Source organism: Felis catus, chromosome C1 (genome assembly GCF_018350175.1).
Source record: "Felis catus isolate Fca126 chromosome C1, F.catus_Fca126_mat1.0, whole genome shotgun sequence".
In the NCBI taxonomy this organism is placed as follows: domain Eukaryota; kingdom Metazoa; phylum Chordata; class Mammalia; order Carnivora; family Felidae; genus Felis; species Felis catus.
The window spans coordinates 42,943,236-42,958,971 of NC_058375.1; the positions used below are offsets into that span (position 1 = coordinate 42,943,236).

A 15,736-nucleotide genomic window follows, 5' to 3' on the forward strand; every position below is an offset into this window, starting at 1 on the left:
CGGGGCATGAGGAACTCTGCACTCCAAGACTGGTTCTCGGGCTCTGGCCAATCATCTGCTTCTCATCTGCAGGAACTGGTCCCTCCCAGGCCCAACAGTGCAGGGGGGTTGTGACCCAGAAGTGACAAGGGCCCCGCTTTTCAAGGCCCAGGCTTTGGAGAATAGGTACATAGAAGGACCCCAGACCATGAGAAGAGCATGGGCACAGGTGTGGGCGCTTACAGATCAGATGCACTTAGGCCACCTTCTCCATAACCAATCAATTAGTAATTTGTTCTAGAAGTATTTAGTGAACACTGTGGGGGACCTGGTTGGTCTCTGCCTTTACAGAACTTACCACTGAGTTGTAGACATAACAAGTACCAAACCACTTATATGGAACCTGGGGATGGGCTGCATTCCAGAGTTTCAGTGGTAAATCAGTGCTTAGTTCTTACAATAATTTGTTCTTTGGGGGAGTAAAAAAGTTATACCACACTCTATGTTGTATTCCTGGCCCCATCCATGGAAAAATATTTAATCCATTGGATATATATAGTGGCAAATATTTGTAATGAAATATTGTAGGAAAAAATATACAGCTCAAAAAAATAAATAAACCACTTTGTTCTTGACACACAGTAGATAGTACATAAATGTTTTTATACAAATATGAAAGTCTAACTTTTTTGGGTCTCATTTTTCTTCATCAGGACTTGGTCACTTGCTTCTGACAGGCCCCAGTGAGTTTTGTAATTGATTTTGGATGAGTTACAAAAGTCGGATTTTCAGAAACTAAATGTTAGGTTTAATTTTTAAAATTAGAAATGAAAGTAAAACAAACAAGCAATAAAATCTCCATAAAGTCAAAAGGTAAGTGACAAACTGAGAAAAACTATTTGCAGTTCATATCAGAAAGGATGAATTCCCCCCCCCCCCCACACCAGTATATACAAAGCTTCTAGAAATGGAGGAGAAAAAGACCATCAATCTAATAGAAAAAGGTGGGCAAGAGGTAAGAATAGGTAGTTCACAGATGATCCTTAAACATATGTAAAGATGGTCAACTTCATTCAAAGTAGGAGAGATACAGATTAAAACTATACCAGGCTACAATGTTTTACCTAACAGATTGGCAATAGTCAGACACATTTTGTTGGAAATTTGTGGTGACACAAAACATCCTCATCCACTGCAGATGAGACAGCAAAAACCTCTGAGCAGCAAACACCACCTATGAAATTTCCAAATTCATCTACCCTCTCATGTTACATCTTACCTCTAGGGATTCATCCTCTGTCTGGCACCAATGTGAAATGGCACGTGCACAGGGTTATTTGACTGCAGAATAGCAAACAGTAATAGCAAAAGATAGAAATAATGTACTGTCGTCAAGTGGGAGCTGGTTAGATATTCTGTGGTGCATCCACACGACGGAGTGGTGAGAATGTATAAGAACATAAAGAACTTTGCACTTGAATGGAATGATTTCTGGCATATATTAAGTAACAAAATTAAGATGCAGAATGGTCATTGTGTAAGAAGGGGGAAAACAAAAATGAATATTTGTGTTATGAGTATTTACAAAAGAGGCGCTGGAAGGATACATGAGAAATCGAGAGAAATGTTTAGTAATTAGACTAGAGCAGCAGTTCTTAAACATCTCAACCAGCATCACCTGGAAGGCTTGTTCAACACCGAGTACTGGCTCCCACTCGCAACGCTTCTGAATCAGTAGGCCTGGGAAGGAGCCCAAAACTCCTTCTAGCAAGTTCCCAGGTTGCCAATCACAAGTTCGGAATTTGAGACCCACTGGGCCAGAAAATGGGATAGACAGAGGCTGGAGCAAGGCTCTTCCAGGTATATCTTTTAAAATCATTTTAACTTTTTAAAAGATGTGAATGTATTACTTAGTCAAAGTCTTTATTTTAAGATGTGTTCAATAAAATAACCTCTCTATCACTTTCTATCCTTTTAACCTGTTTTATTTTTCTAACAATGATTATTATACCTAAATTGATGCTATGTTGTTTACTTGCTTTTCTCTCTCCCCTCACTAGACTAGGGTAAGGGTGTTGCTTTTTCATTGCTCACTCTATTTCCAACACTAACATTATGTCTGGCACAGAGCAGGTTCTCAAGAAATAGTTGTTGGGTAAATGAAGTATCACTCAGTTCTCTTAGGGTATGCTAGGTCCAGCTCCAGATGCCTCACTGAAAGGATACCCTAATGCCCAAGACCCTCTTTTAGGTGAGGACCAATTCAGGCGTTGAATGTTGGAACACAGTTAACTTTAACAGTCTCCATGTAGGTTTCCCCCTTGACGTTTTAGTTCCGCAGTGAAGCCAGGGGACCCGTGGGCTCAGGTGACACCGTGCTGCAATCTTGCCACACTGTGAAGGCGCGAAAAGAGGTTGGGTTTGGAAGTCACAGACACATGGCATCCAATGTCACCAGCCACTCACCAGGTCTGTGACCTTAGGCATCTCTAGCCCTCAGTTTCCCCAACTGTAGATTCTTATGCCTATCTCTTGGGATGGCTGGGAGAATCAAATGCTATAATGCGCACGACCCTGGCACCCAATTAACGTTAATTATTTCTTGGCTTTTCAGCTGGTTTATTGCATCAGCTGTTTTCATAGTTCTGCCCCCTATCTTGGTTTATTAAGTAAGAGTTGTAAAAGTTTATAAGTCCGATTGGCAGCCTGCACCCTTGTTTTGATTGGCTCTCAAAGTGTTTAACAAAGATCTGACTTAATTGCCAACACTTAGTAACTAGAGATCCTACATAAAAATCTGGATTTGTGGCTTCATTGGAAACATCTGCATGACCGCAATCGCTGGCGCTTGGCGTTGGCTTCATTTCTGCTCACAGTTCCCGTGACTCTTCACCTCCTTCCACCTCACCACCCCGTGTCGCCCTGAATAGCTAGCCACTACAGGCTTCGGGTCCCTGCTTTAAACCCCCCAGTTTATAAAGTGGTTCCACTTCTCTCACTTGAACTTCACCCTTGAGGGAGACGTTACCATTCACCCCTGCGCCCTGACCTACCGGGGGTTGTTAATATTAGCAGCAACAATAAATAGCTAGCATTTGTTGCGTATTCAACACATGCCACGCATTATTCTAAGCACTTTACATGTCTTAATTAATTTAATCCTCACAACAATTTTTTGAGATATTTTCATTATCCCTATTTTACAGATAAGAAATTGAGGCAGAGAGAGGTCAAGTGACTTTTCCAAGGTCACACAGCTAGAAGGCTCAAAATGAACCTTTCTATTCCTCTTCTGTGTCCTTATCTGCATTGTAAGGCAGTGCAGTCTTTCCTTGTTTTCTTTCTTTCATTCATTCTTTCTTCTTTCTTTTCAAATAGGCAAACCTATGGATGCAGCTTCTGGTAAGATTTTGTAAGGGTTTTTTGGTGGGGGGAGGGAAGATGGAGTTACATTTTGTAATATTTGTGCCCTGCTGTACCCCCATCACCCAGAACAATGCCTGGCATGTAGCAGAAGTATATGAAATATTGAAAGAATATAGCAATAGAGGCATTCATTATCCATTATCAGCTTTCAGTACCCCTGGGGTCTGTTAATTGGTTAGTTAATTAGCATAGAGATGACGGACCTACTATGTGGTCATATGATGGGTTCTCTGCTCTTGAGTAGCTCAAGTTCAGGTGAAAAACACTGACAAAATTCAAATACAGGATATACACAGACATGTCACTGGCCAAGAAAGTTACATTTCCCCATCACAATAATTGATTTTCAATAAAGGCTAAAAATGGAGTCAAGTCAGTTTCGAATGCTAATTATCTCATTGAGTTTCTATTTTCAGTGGTGAAACTGGATGCCTGAAACAGGAAGACCTGGAGTCTGGAAAAGTTGTGTGATGAAAACCCAAGACAAAATGCAATTTGATAGAATGTCCTGCTACAATATTCTCCTGTTGCTAGGGTAGGCTCACTGGGATCCAGCAGAGACAGTGAAGTTTAATGTGTTTGATCAGACTGATTTCTACCAGTGTTTCCCCTATGAGGGTTTCTGGAGAGTCCAGGCAAGGACTGTAGACTTCCAGCCTTTTGTTTTCATTTTTTCTGGTATTGCTATGCCCTGGACTTGGCTCTCTAGAAAGCTAGTCACCTACCATTGTCCGTGTCCCTTTCTCCCTCCTTCCCTCTCTCAACCTTTATCTCCCTTTTCTTCCCTCCTGTCTCGCGTCCCAACCTCTTTCCATCTGTTCATCCTTTTCCCTCCCTCCCTCCCTTCTTTCCTTCCTTCCGTCTTTTCATTATCCATTATTTCACTTTCTCCCACAATAAGCCTACGAAGTAGTCTGGTCAGGGATTATCACTGCAATTTAATGAGGAACTTAAATCGCAGAGGAGTGAAGTCATTCTTTTAGGATTATCCCCACCCTCCCCCCATGGATCTGACTCTCAGGTTGTGTGCCTTCCACCACACCGCAGCTTTATTTCCCTGTGAGAACACAGCCTCCATCAGAACCTTTCTTCTCTAACCATGACATAATTAAATAAAGATACAAGATGGAAAAAAAAACCCCACCTAGACTTAGGATCCTTCTCCCTTTTTTAGGACAATAGAAACTTGGCATCATTTTCCAAATGGGGTGGAAACTCAGCTGCACACCTCGCTGCAAGACTGGGTATTCTCCATCAAGAAACCAGCTTCATCTCAGGTAAGAGATGAGTTCTGTTCAGCTCAGCTAACCCAAGCTTTTACCCTGGCTGGGCACCGGGCTGGGCACCGATGAGACCTGACACTGCTTCAAGGAACTCACGATCTGTGTGACATAAGCTACGTAGAGGGGTCTTGGGAGACTAAAAAGGATCTCCAAACACAGGTGCTCCAAACCCCTTCTTGGAGGAGGTATCAGCTGAGTTTAGTCTTGTTGACGAACAGATGTTGTCTTCTGGTGAAAGTGAGAAAGGGAGAGACAACTTATCATATGAGCAAAAGGATAGAAAAAGGCTGAATAATATCCCATTGCATGTTTATGTCGCATTTTGCTTATCCATTCATCTACCAACGGACACTTGGGTTGTTTCCATCTCTTGGCTGTTGTGAATAATACTGCTATGAACATGGGTGTGCAGGTATCTGTTTGAGTTTCTGCTTTCAATTCTTTTGAGTATATATGTAGAAGTGAAATTGCTGGATCACATACATATTGCTGTTTTCTTTTTTCCATTTCTTTTTATAAAAATTTCCCTCGTAATCATTTTTAAGTATACGGTGAGTGGTATGAAGTACATTCATCTTCTTGTGCAAATATCACTACCATTCCTCTCTAGAACTCTTTTCATCTTGCACAAACTGAAACATTTTACCCATTAAACAGTGACTCCCCGTCCCCCTCCTCCAGCCCCCAGCAGCCACCATGCTGCTTTCTGTCTATGAATCTGACTACTCTACGAACCTCAGGCGAGTGGAACCATACAGTATTTGTCTCTCTGTGACTGGTTCATTTCACTTAGTGTAATGTCATCAAGGTTCACCCATGTTGTAGCATATGGCAGAATTTCCTTCTTTCCTTGAATATCCACTGGAAGTATATACCACATTTTGCTTATCCATTCATCTGCCAGTAGACAGTTGGGTTGCTTCTATGTTGTAACTATTGTAGATACTGTTTCTTAATATATTATGAACATCTTTTCCTATGAATAACAAAATTTCCCCTTTTTTAAAACAAAAGGCGGGGCGCCTGGGTGGCGCAGTCGGTTAAGCGTCCGACTTCAGCCAGGTCACGATCTCGCGGTCCGGGAGTTCGAGCCCCGCGTCAGGCTCTGGGCTGATGGCTCGGAGCCTGGAGCCTGTTTCCGATTCTGTGTCTCCCTCTCTCTCTGCCCCTCCCCCGTTCATGCTCTGTCTCTCTCTGTCCCAAAAATAAATAAACGTTGAAAAAAAAAAAGGCTTTTTTTAGTGCCTTATCACTGTCCCACAATTTAGTTGACTAGTCCCTGATAGTTGGAAATTTGGTTTATTTCTTAATGTTTTGCTATTATATATAGTGCTGGAAGAAATACTCATGAATAGCATCTTCGCATGCCTGACTATTACCTTAAGATAAAAGAGTGTGCACTGTGTTCAGGCCTTCTGTACATACTGCTGGGCCCTTGTTACCACCAGCCTCCCTCCCTCCTATGCCCAAGCAGTAGCCTAAGCCTGAGCAGGCTGCTGCACAGGCCCCCACCCCTCAAGGCCAGAGAACACCATGATGTCCAGGCATCCCTGCACCTCCTAGGGGTGAGCACCAAAGGGCTCCTGTAATAGAAGCTGATAAGGCCTCACGCCTGCTCACCTGTCATGGGGTTCTTGGGTGGGGCTTTCCCCACGAGGTCAAGTGTGTGTCATGTGGCAAATGGTCTTTACCAGAGAAAACTTGGCTAAACAGAAATATTCTCAAACTAGCTGAAACTAAAGGGGGTGATTTGTGAGAAGGGAAATGGAGAGCATTTAAAGGGCCTGAAGATAAGGCCACTTGGGCTTCACAAGGGTCTAGAACCAAGAACTGAAAAGTCAGGAGTTCAGATTCCTTCTCTATCCCTCTAGAGTGATCTCCTCTCTCATACCTTCTTCTCTTGTTGCATCCCTTCAGTCTTCTCTCTCTCTCCCTCTCTCTGTACAGATCAAGAATCTGTCTTCCAACATGCCATGGTGGACCACTTGTCCCACACCCAGCAGTAGCTGACCTCTCGGTTTCAGCACCATCATGAGGAATAGCGGTTTCTGGGTCCCAATCCCAAATTCCTGGGAGAAGGTGTCTCTACCTAGAAGAGGTATCTATCTGGGGAAAGAAGACAGTGTAGCTGAGCCCACACTCCTCATGTAGAAGTCACGGCTGAAGGACATAACAGAAAGATTTGGAAAGGTCTGCATCCAAAGGGATCCCACACCTGCCCGGCAACTCTTTCTTGCACTTCCAGATTTCAGGTTTCAAAGGGATCATTCTCTGTCGAGAAACCTTTGAACAGTACAACCATTCTGCAGGAAGGAGACCTGAAGATTAACTCAAGAGAGAGCATGAGGGTGCCTAGGGAGGAAAGGGCAGAGTTAAGGGAGCCAACCAGGGATGGTGAAGCACTCTGGGACCAGAACCAGGAGAACCAGTCCCACCCACACATGGGCCTGAAGGCAGAGAAGCAGGAAGCTGTCATTGCTGAAACCAGAGAGGACTGAAGTCAGCAGCAGAAGGTCAGAGGGGGAGGGACACAGCCACTGTCCAAACTGCAGACAGAGCAAGAAATAACTGGCCACTCTCTCCTCCCACCCAATCTGAAGCCAGAGGACAAGGCACTTGGGTGATGATGGGTTTATAGGGTTCAGCCTCCCAGATCACAGAGCAGGGCAGAGAAGGATGCAGAGAGGACGCAGCTGGGGTGGCACAATAGAAAATACCCAGTCCAGGAGGTTACGGCATACTTTTTTAGAACACGATAGGTGTTTAACTCTCAACTTTGTCCTCTCACTCCTGGGAATGTAGTTTGAAGATGATGCAACTTAAAATTTTTATTTGTACTAACTTTGGGAGGCAGTATGGCTTAATGACAAAGTGTGGGTTTGGGAGGCAAAAAGGTCAAACTGCAGACCAGACTCTCCTATTTCTTAGCTTTATGGGATTTGGGGGCATGTGGATTGACATCTCAAAGCCCCATTTTCTTCATCAGTAATACCTGTCTCCCCATGAAAGAAGTTTTCTTTTCCTTCCCTTCTTCTTTCTTCTTTCTTTCTTTCTTTCTTTCTTTCTTTCTTCTTTCTTTCTTTCTTTCTCTTTCTTTCTGCTTCAAATAATTCTTTATTGAGAGGCTTAACTACAACCTTATAAAGTGAAGTGCGTGAGCATGAGGCATCATGGACACACCACAAATGGTTCTTATTTCTATGATTTTTTTCACTATAACATTATCTGTAACAAAAAGTTTAAAAAGTGTGAAAATAGCCTAGCTACCTAACAATAGCGATTAAATAATCAAAGCTTGCCATCCCACTCTAAGAACCACAACCATGACTGTCATGGTGAAGACAATGAAACCACAGGGGACAATAGCTCCATTGTAGAAATGACTGAAAGGGAAGCGTGGCAAATACTAGGTTTACAATACTTGAAAGTATAACAAACACAAGAGAACATGAAGAAATAGAAATCATCAAAATGGTGAGTATTTTGTCTGTTGAAATAGAAATAATCAAAATGGGTATTTTGTCTGTTTCTTTTGAAAAAATATGTTAGGTGATTTTAACAGTATTTATATAAACACAGTATCAAAAATCACACAATTATTTGACCTGAACAAAAGTAACTCCTTCCTAAGGCTGACTGGACTCATTTCCTGTGGCTGTTGTAATAAATGGCCACAAAACACGGTGGCTTAAAAAAACAGAAATCTAGGGGCGCCTGGGTGGCTCAGTCAGTTAAGCGTCTGACTTCGGATCAGGTCACGATCTCGCAGTCCGTGAGTTCGAGCCCCGCGTCAGGCTCTGGGCTGATGGCTCAGAGCCTGGAGCCTGCTTCAGATTCTGTGTCTTCCTCTCTCTCTGCCCCTCCCCCGTTCATGCTCTGTCTCTCTCTGTCCCAAAAATAAATAAACGTTAAAAAAAAAAATTAAAAAAAACCCCAGAAATCTAGCTTATAGTTCTGGAGGCTAGAAGTTCTAAATCAGGATGTCAGCAGGGCCATGCTCCCTCCAGAGGCTCTGTGGGAGAATCCATTCCATGCCTCCCTCCCAGCTTCTGGTGACTGCTGACAATCCTTGGCGCTCTTTGGTCTGTGGCCATGTCCCTCCAATATCTGCCTCCATCTTCACATTGCTTTCTCCTCTGTGTCTGTGTGGTCTCCCTCTGACTCACTCTTACAAGGACACTTGGAATTGGCTATAGGGCCTGTCTGGGTAATTGAGAATGATCCTATCTTAAGATAACATAATTATATCTGCAATGACCCTTTTACCAAATAAGGTCACAGTCACAGCTTCCACGGATTAGGATGTAGACATACCTTTTTTTTGGGGGGGAAGGAGGGGAGAGGGTACCATTCAACCAATTAAGAGGATTCAGAAACTGGAGGAAGGGATATTCAGAAACTTGGAGGAAGAAGCCAGCTGAAACATCAGAACAGATGGTGGGTATTGGAGGAAGCCTCATGGAGGAAACACAAGACAACTTTTCACACAGAAATAACAAATAGAAATATTTGTTGGGTGAACAGAATGAATAGAAAGGAATTGAGGGTGAGCCATAACAGAAGTCTGATATTCTGGACTTGTCTCCCAGCCTCAGTAATAGAACCATGGACTCCAGTGTCTGCTGTCTGTCCATCGTTGTGCTCAACTCCACTCCTCACTTCTTAACCCAGTGTTGCCTCTGGCTTGTGTCCTGTTTGATGAACATCTCAAATAGTGTGAAAATGAAAATGAAAATCAGGGATGTGTGTGTACTGAGAGACTGAATATATAAACAGACAATGGCCAGACCATAATGACAATGGAAGTCTGACCTACAACCCCAGCAGCAACAAGTTTGGTAAGGAAAACCACAAACCTCTACAGTAACCAGCCCAGGACAGTCAAGCTTGGTCAATGACAGTCATCTTTCCTATTCTTTGCCCCTACTTCCAACTCAGGTTAGCCAGAGAAAGCCAAAGACATTCCCAAGCCAATCACATGCAGATGCCCTGCTTCCCTTCAATAGCCTCCAGGCAGAGCACCCTTGAAGGTCTCCTTTTTATTTTACCATAAAGCTTTCCTGCTCAGTGCCTGCCTTTGAATCTCTACCAAATGCAAATGATGGGGGCTGACTCCTTAGGTACAGTAAGCTCTAAAATGATAGCCTCTGTTCTCATTTGGGTCTTTGTTTATTTCCATTGGGAAGTCTCTCCATTCTGCTCAACTGAGTGCACTTAGGTTCCTACCCCTTGGTTATGAGGTTTAACCACTAAACCAGTACAGTGCTTGGCACATAGTGGACGCTAAATAAATCAAGTTAATGAATAGCCCTCTAAGTTAAGGTGAACTGCATTGCTGCAACTCCACGTTCTTAGATTAAGTTTAAGAGAGTAAACTTATTTTACTTCATTTTAGGGAGATTCCAATGAACTCTCAGTTATTCTGAATTCTTTGAAAATGGAAATTTTTAGTTAATAGAACTTTCTGGTTGACTCAGTCAGAGAGTCTAAATGCCCTTGAATATGCTCCTCATTGAAAAGACCTTAATCCTTCTTAAAGATGCAGATGTCATGCTATCATTTCATAAATGGTGCTGTGAAAGTCTCAAGTGCCACACAGAATGGGCAGAAGTTGGATGGTGCTGGCTGTGGGGCTACACCCACGTTGGGGGCTATTGTTGAACTAACTCCCCAACTGGAGTTTGTTTTTTTATTATTTATTGCCAATGGAATGGAATGCAAACTGCTTTCATTCTCATTCCTTGATTCTTTTGGTTGTTCAGATTCTGGGTAAATAGGCTGTCAGGCTGTTACTGAGGACTAAGGTTGGAGGCAGCAGAGGTGAGAAAGGCAGAGGACCTGCAGGGAGGGGCCTCAGAAAAGGCTTCTGAGAGGCTGTTGTGCCCATGAGATGCTGGGGCCACAGGACCCTCCACTTCTATTAACTATGCAAGGTGGTAGGCACCATTTCCAAAGCATAGAGAAGACAATTTCTCTGAAAACAGCAAAAAGTTTTCTGACTCTTTTTAAAAAATATTCAAAACATCCTTTTCAAGCTCTCTTTAGCTCTGTTTATAGCTGTGTTTAGAGTGCAGGGCCTTTGGTTGGTCACTATATATTCTGAGTCTTGAATACAATTCTGACTTTCACATCAGCAGGAATTCTGACATGAGAATTTATTTACCATAAAATCCAGAGAATGTTCTTGTCTCCATCTCTCCTTACTTTCCCTCCCCTTCTCCCTCTTCCCATTGTCCCACACGTGTACTAAAATTCTCTTCATTTCCCTGGCATGCTTCTGCCTGTTCTCGTCAGTCTTTGCACATGCTATTCCCACCGCCTGGCACACCCTCTTCTTTCAGTCCACCCCATGAACCAAACAATTCTTTAAGACTAAACAGAAAAGAGGGGGTTCTGGGAAGATGCAGCAGTAAGAAGCATGAGGAATCTGTCTCCCCACTGAGACAACAATTGCACTGGAAGAATCTGTCTGATGTAACTATTTTGGAACTCTGGCTCTGTTCAAGGCTTGCAGATTCCAGGGGAAGACTTGGACAGTAAATTGTAGTGCATTTTGATCAATTTTAGCTCTTAGCACAGTAGCAGCTGCCCACCCCAACCAACCCCCCCCCCATCTCCAGCCACATGGCAGGCAGCTGTGCCTGTGTTTCTGGAGGAGACTGCACACAACTTGCAAGAGCCAAGGCATGCAAAAAGTGTCCTGTCCCCCAAATATCTGTGCTCTGACACTGACTGCCGCTTCTTATCACAGAAGGTGCAAAGAGGTGGCTGCCATTGCGGTTACACTTCCCCCCACTGTTGCAAGTCCCTCCCCCTCCAGCTGAAGTGATTTGCTGGGAATTTTATGCATTGCTGCCCACCCCCCTTCATTTTTCTCTTCTTTCCCTTTTGGGAGACAGACATTAATGACCGGCTTGTTCAAAAACAACTGAAAAAAACAACTTTCAAGGGAAATTAGACAATGCATGCACAGACCCAGAAAAGACCTGAGAAGGTGTGAAGTTTATGCCTCTAGCTGAACCTCACCACAAAGGCAGCCTACAACAATCAAAACAACAAAAACAGTAAATAAAAACAATAACAAAACCCAGCACACCCTGGGGGAGGAGGAGAATCTGGTTTCCAGAGTTACCAGATTATTAGATTCAATTGTCCAGTTTTCAGCAACAACAACAAAATCGTAAGACACACAAAGAAACAGGAAGGTATGACCCTCAAAGGGAAAAAAATAAATCAACAGAAGTGAGCCTGAAAAAGACCTAACGGCAGGTATGCTGGACAAAGACTTTAAAGCACCCATCATAAAGATGTTCAGAGAACTAAAGGAAGATGTGAGGAAAGTCAAGAAAATGATGTATGAAGTGAAAATGGCAGTAAGGAGAAAGAAAACTTAAAAATCAAAAAGAAATTCTGAAGCTGAAAAAAGCAGTAACAAATGAAAAAAATCACTAGAGGAATTCAAAGTCAGATTAGAGCTGGCAGAAGAAAGGATAAGTGAACTTGAAGCTAGGCCAAAAGAAACTTCTTCCTACGAATATGTCCTGGCCCCGGGATAAGAGGACAATGGATGGCATGGCCTATGTGGGCAATACAGGGCTGGACACATTCCCTGAAATTTTTCCCAAAGTGACCCTGTTGGAGTGTGAAAATAACAGAGAGAGAGAGAGAGAGAGAGAGAGAGAGAGAGAGAGAATGTCTCTATTGCAGAGGGACTACCCATGTCAGGAATGAGGCTGTTTTCTTAGAGTACTGTGATGGCTAATTTAATGCATCAATTTGGCTGGGCCATGGTGCCCAGATATTTGATCAAACATTATCCTGGATGTTTCTGTGAGGGTGTTTTTGCATGAGATTAACATTTAAATTGGTGGACTTTGGGTAAAGCAGATAGCTCTCCATAACATGAGCGAACTTCATCTAATAAGCTGAAGGCCTAGATAGAACAAAAACTGATCTCCCCTGAAAAAGAAAGAATTCTATCAGCAGATGGCCTTTGGACTTGAACTGTGATTCTTGCCTGGGTCTCTGGCTGCTGGCCTACCCTGTAGATCTTTGGACTTGCACCTCCATAATCATATGAGTCAGTTCCTTAAAACAAATCTATCTCTCTGTCTCTCTCTCCCCTTCCTTCATACACCCCCCCACCCGACCCCTACACACACGTATATATACATATTGGTTCTGTTTCTCTGTAGAACCCTGACCAATACAAGTACCTTGCAGGCTAAGAAGTCAAGATAGGAACCAATCAACCACAGCAGAATGTCAGAAGTCCCATTTGAATAAATATTTGTCGACCCTTGTGCAAACATGGTAAACTATCCAAGCAGGAAGCCAGTTCAGGATGCAGCAGAATGCCATCCCCAACTCCTTCCACGAACCCCTCACCCCATGCAAATCCATTTAGCGACCGATCCTTTCTTTTTCCTGCATTTCATCTCTCCTCCTGCTACCACCCTAATCCGAGCCATCCAGACAAATCCCCTGCCTGTTACACAGGGCCCTTGACATCCTAAACACTGCTGGCTTCCAGCTTTGATCCCTGCCGATCTCCTCACCACTGCTCATGTGGTTCATGCTCTTTTATGCCTCTGTGTTTTTCAGTCACCTCACACATTTCTGATGAGGACTGCCCTTGTGTACGACCCTGTGCTAAGAGCTGACCACGCAGTTGTAGGCCTCAGGCACTCTAGTCTGGGGGAGAGACGGGCCTGGGAGCATGTAGGTGCAACCTCAGGCTGCCAGGGCCCGAGAGGGGCCCGCACAGGCTACAGATGGAGGCAAAGCAGCACGGAGTACGGGCACTTCACAGAAGGCAGGGACATCATAGTGTCACCCACACTTCCCTCTGCTGCCTGTGCCTCTTGCCCAGGGAACTTGTTCCACGGCTCCGTAGCAGTTACGTATCATCTCTGCTCAGAAGAGCCTGCTGTGGCCTCACTGCTCTCTCCAGGGGCCATCCACTCTCTCTCTCCTGGGCTCCCTAACATTTCGTATTTACCACCTTCCTCACTTCCCACGTTGAGTACTCATACTCAACTGCTCGTCGAGCTTACTCTGTGCTGAGACGCTGCTGGCCCAGCAACCACCCTGTGCAGCAGGTACTGGCGTATTGCCCTCCGCTCACAGGGGTTACATTCCTTGCTCAGTGGCTCGTGGTGCGGGAGCTTAATCATTTAAGGCCCCAGGGCTGAGCACCCTTTCTGGGACACGGTAGGTAGTTAGTAAATGTTTGTTAAACGGAACTACAGTACGTCTTTCCAAGTGCACGGCTTTGCAAGCTGAACGGAACGGAATAAAGTAAACTAGACGTATGTTTCAGGAAAGACTTCAAAAGCAGAGTCCGTTTGTTGTTGTTCTTTTCTGCCATCACTGACATTTCTCACTGGCTGGGGGAGGCCCAGGAGAGAGAAACCAGATCGCCCCCTCATTGGTTCAGGTCACCGCACCTTGCCACCACCAGCCAAAACGGTGTGGAATTCTGCAGCTTCGGGAACCGCCCTGGCCAGAAACACTCCCTGGCGCCAGGTTCCTCCCCCTTCTGTGTGCCAGCTGGGGTCTCTCCTGGCTGGAGCTGGCCCCGCTGAATGCCAGACATCTGCAGACAGGATTTGCAAACAACTGGCTCAAGGTTCTGAACTTTTGTGATCTCATCCAAATGCCTGACTGTGGGGGGCAGGCTTGTTTTCCTAGGCTACCAGCTCCAGAGGGGTGGGGGTGGGGGTGGGGGTGGACATTACACTAGACTTGGGCCCAGAGGCCTGGGGTTAGTTCTCAGCCCTGCCACTTTACAGCTAAATGATGCTGAACCTCAGTTTCCTTCACCATAAAGTGGAAATGGTGACTGTTCCTACCTCACAGGGTTGTTAGGAGAAGTAAGACGATACATGTGGGACATGATTTTGACTGCTTTTTGCTGTAACGTGCAAGGGATCGTCAGTAATTCAAAGAAGCCAGAGTTCCTCAAGCCACAGTCTCAGGGCGACGTACCCACCGCGGCGAGCACGCCCTTAACAGCAAATGCCAAGATGTCTAGACAACCCAGTCGGTTTATCTGAGTTCATTACTGAGATCCGCATAACAGAGAAACTGCTTGTTGAGTTGATTGGACCAGATTTAGTTATTTATAGAGGCGCCTTGGAACTGGACCAGGATCTGGAGGCAGAAATACTGGAAATGAATCCTAGATCCCCAATTTCTGTTTGTGTAATTGTGAGCATGGTTTTTCAGCTCTAAAATTGGGACTATAATCTCTACTTTGCACGCACCCTGTGACCCAGCAAGTCCGCCCTTTATTTCCCACGGAAGTTCTCTTACAGGAGAGACAGAAGGGGATGTCTAGGAGGATATTCATCGTGACGGTGTCTGTGGTAGCGGACAGAAGAGGTACTGAAGGTTTTCCCTGCCAGAGGGATGGACAAGTAAGCTGAGGGGCCAGCAACTGTGCGGTTTAGACAGCAGGTGAGGCAGTGGACTAGACACACATACAGCAACGTGACTCTTCAAAACAGTGTTGGGAAAAAATGTAAGAGGCGGAACATATGTATCACAGTACCATGGAGAGAAATACAAAACACAAGCACGCACAAAGCAAGAGGACATATGTCACAAGAATACCTGCGTATGTATAGAGATATCAAAGACGTGAGACTAGATGCCTATGAGAGGAGATGAAGAGGGGTGGCGATTAGTGAAGGGGGTTAGGGGATCAAACCAGAAAAGAGCATCGCACAGACCAATGACAACAACGGGCTACTCACCGAGAGGCACGATCAACTCAGCTTCCTGCATCAGAAATTAAAAAGAAATCCCTCCCTCTTAAAAACTGAGAACAAACTGAGGGTTGATGGGGGGTGGGAGGGAGGGGAGGGTGGGTGATGGGCATTGAGGAGGGCACCTTTTGGGATGAGCACTGGGTGTTGTATGGAAACCAATTTGACAATAAACTTCATATATTGAAAAAAAAAAAAAAAAAGAAAGAAATCCCTACCAGCACGCCTGGGTGGATCAGTCAGTGAAGCGTCCAGCTTCGCCTCAGGTCATGATCT

General features: G+C 44.5%; 1 protein-coding gene across 1 annotated transcript in view; it reads right to left on the minus strand.

The window, feature by feature from the left end:
• The window catches only part of SLC1A7 (solute carrier family 1 member 7), a 78,104-nt gene extending 62,632 nt beyond the window's left edge, over window positions 1-15,472 (minus strand). Inside the window, exon 1 of the mRNA XM_023258704.2 lies at window positions 15,449-15,472. The gene's annotated coding sequence lies outside the window, so the exon portion shown is untranslated. The remainder of the gene's footprint in view (window positions 1-15,448) is intronic.
• Window positions 15,473-15,736: the final 264 nt, after the last annotated feature.